Raw genomic sequence first — 3,556 nt, forward strand, 5'->3', positions numbered from 1 at the left:
ATAGAAGGAAAACAGGAAGGAAAGGAAGGAATAAAAGAAAGTGAAAGAGAGGGGACGATAAATGTTGTAAGAAATTGAGATGAATGAAGAAATAAAGGGAGACGTGAAGGAAGAAGAGATAAAGGGCGATAGAGGAAGGGAGATAAAGAACTGTTGAAGCGAGAAAAGAAGAATAGGTGTGTGTTGTATCAGAGAGAGAGAGAGAGAGAGAGAGAGAGAGAGAGAGAGAGAGAGAGAGAGAGAGAGAGAGAGAGTAAAGCATGCTACCTTAAAAGGGCTTTGTGTTAAGAGGTTACGTGGCCATCCAAGAGGCACTGTTTGTGTGTGTGTGTGTGTGTGGACAAGTGTGCCATCCTTGGTTTACATTTGTCTGTTGTGGGGACTTTCAAGTGTGTGTGTGTGTGTGTGTGTGTGTGTGTGTGTGTGTGTGTGTGTGTGCTGTAGGACCTTCGACCGAAATGATGATCCTAGCAGACAGCAACCACCACCACCACCACCACCACTATGGCTACGACCACTCCTTACTCCTTCACCCCAGCGCACTCTCCCTCTCCCTCATTCATTCTATTTATCCACCCTCCTCACCCACTGCCTTACTCACACACTTGTACCTTTTTCTATAGTTTACTCATCTTTACACTCACACACTCATACAAACCTTATTCTCACTGTACCATATCGCCGCCACGTGTCCCTCATTCTCACCTCATTACATGGTGCAAAAAACATGGAGGGAGGAGAGTTGTTAGCCAGAATTGTCAGAGGAGATACTGAAAGAAATGAATGTTTGATTGATAGACAGATGGACAGATAGATAGATAGGTAGGTAGGTAGGTAGGTAGGTAGATAGTTTGATTGATCCATTGATTGGCTGATAGGTAGATAGATAGATGAATAGATAGATAGATAGATAGGTAGATAAATAGATAGATTGATTCATTGATTGACTGATAGGTAGATAAATAGATGAAAAAATGGACAGATAGACAGATAGATAGATATATAGATAGATTGATTGATTGATTGGTTGGTATATAAGTAGAAAAATGAATATATACATGAAATAAAAAAAACAGCATATACAGACAGATGAATCAACACCAATGATAATTGTAAATAATGTAAATAGATGAATAAATAAGTAAATTTTTATATTCTAGGAGGAGTTAATAGATTATTAATGCTACTAACGTTAGAAATTAAAAAGACGTATATGTAAAAAAAATAATTTAACAAATTTATATTAGCATCCTTTTGTCTGAACTCATTTTTCATTATTCAGTGCGTAAAGACAAACAAACAAACAAACAACAACAACAATAACAACAGCAACGACATCAACAACAACAACAACAACAACAACAACAACAACAACAACATTACAGTCAGACACTCGTCACGCCCAAACGTCCGCCGCTCAATCTCGGCTGAGTAGTTTAGCACATTAGTACATTAGCGTGACACCACCATCTGGCTCATTCGCTCTCTCTCTCTCTCTCTCTCTCTCTCTCTCTCTCTCTCTCTCTCTCTCTCTCTCTCTCTCTCTCTCTCTCTCTCTCTCTCTACATAAAAACATCCATATAAACGCACCTCAGTACTTTCATTCATAACCATCCTCTTCTTCCACCGCCTCCTCCTCCTCCTCCTCCTCAGCAGGTCCGTATAAGTTCTCACTTTCTCTTCTCCACTCGTTCATTACCCACGTCCTTGGTTACCCACGCTCTCGTCCTTATGGAGCTCATACCCCTCGTTTAGGGCGCCAATTACACCCCTAGAGGCAACGGGGACACACAGAGGCGCCATTCACTAGGGACTGCGGCTCCTTCAGTCACGCCCAGTGCGCTACACCTTATTTCCCTTCCTTCTTTTTGCCTTCCTCTTTTTTTGTCTTCCTTCTTTTGCCTTTCTTTTCATCCTTATCAGTTGTTGAAGTAGTGACATCCTCTTCGTGTCTGGGAGAGTTTCTTCAAGCCTTTCACAGCCAAGGATTCACCTCAGACATATTGTAATGGTCTGGAAACACTATTTTAGTATTTTTCTTTCTTTTATGTAAGAGGGGAAACTGGCCAAGGGTAACAAAAATTGTTCTCGCGTCTCGACACTAAACCCTTTGCCATGCATGAACTTTGAAAGCTAAAAGAGTACTTGCGCCGCCCGGGAATCGAACCCGGGTCGCAAGAATGGGAATCTTGCATGATACCACTACACCAGCGGCGCTTACATAGAAAGGAATAGAATTACAATATTAGTTCTTTAACATCTATCATGCAAATAAGATTTTTTTTCTATAGCAAAACCACCAAGAAGGATTATGGAAATAACTCTTAATTTCGAAGCACCATCTGTTTTTGGCTAATATGTTATATCGTTCTGAATTGTGATCGCGTCAGTGAATGTATCCGTTAAATGTGTGCAATGAATTCCTCTGAACCTACCATAACATGCTGAGGGTGAAAACACAAATGTTACTTTAATATTCCACATTATCAGTGAAGGAAAGGGAACGTACGGAAGTTATAGGGAGTGAATGAAGCAATTAATTCAACGACTTCTCACAAATGTCACGATTTTCATGGCTGCCACGATGGCTGGGACTGAAGGGAAGGATGGATGACGAGGGAAAACTATTGAGTGACGACGATAAGGATCAGATAACGTGTTTCCCATACCATCTCCTCTCTCTCTCTCTCTCTCTCTCTCTCTCTCTCTCTCTCTCTCTCTCTCTCTCAAACACTTGTTGAAAAGGTGAGAGACAGCACACCTGACATCCGGCAGGTGTGTGTGTGTGTGTGTGTGTGTGTGTGTGTGTGTGTGTGTGTGTGTGTGATGTTAATTGAAACAGGCAGGTAAATTAGGTAATATTTTGCATTAGGCTTATAACTTGAAAACCCTCCCTCCTCCCCTGCCTCCATCCGGCCTCTCCAGCTGTTCCTCTGCTTCACTCCCTCCCTCTCCCTCCCTGTCCCTCTCCCTCTCTCTCCCATTAGGACCAGTGATAAGTAGTGACAGTCCACAAAAGCATCATCGACAGGCCTCACAGATCCAGTGGTGGTGAGTAAATAGCCATTAACGTGGTGGTGCTGGTGCTGGTGATGGTGGAGGTTATGTGTGCTCTCTCTCTCTCTCTCTCTCTCTCTCTCTCTCTCTCTCTCTCTCTCTCTCTCTCTCTCTCTCTTTCTTCTTGTTTTTCTTCCATTCATCACACACAAATCTTCATTCCTTCCTTCTTTCCTTCTTTTCTCCCATCCTTCCTTCCTTCATTCATTCATCTCCCCCTCTGTCTCTCTCTACCTTCCTTCTTCACTCGTACCCTTTCCCTATCCATTCTCTGCCAGTCAGTTGCGTTTCCATCCTGACGAAGTGAAGCGAAATCTATCTATTATACTTTTGCGTGTGGGTCTTTCCGATGAGTGAGGAGGTGCGACACAAACCCTAAGCCATCACCCCAGGGACAGATGTGACAGGTAACCCTCATTAACCTTTGGACGCTGCACTGGAGAAGGAGAAGAAGGAGGAGGAGGAGAAGGGTGGTGTCGAGAAAAGGATAGATAAGGTG

The 3,556-nt window shown here is 42.8% G+C and overlaps 1 non-coding gene across 1 annotated transcript; it reads right to left on the reverse strand.

Moving 5' to 3' along the window:
- Positions 1-2,146: 2,146 nt before the first annotated feature.
- Positions 2,147-2,217, reverse strand: Trnag-ccc. Its single transcript has one exon. It is a non-coding gene; the product is annotated as a tRNA-Gly (tRNA).
- Positions 2,218-3,556: the final 1,339 nt, after the last annotated feature.

The sequence above is a fragment of the Portunus trituberculatus genome, chromosome 31, assembly GCF_017591435.1.
Source record: "Portunus trituberculatus isolate SZX2019 chromosome 31, ASM1759143v1, whole genome shotgun sequence".
Lineage (NCBI taxonomy): Eukaryota > Metazoa > Arthropoda > Malacostraca > Decapoda > Portunidae > Portunus > Portunus trituberculatus.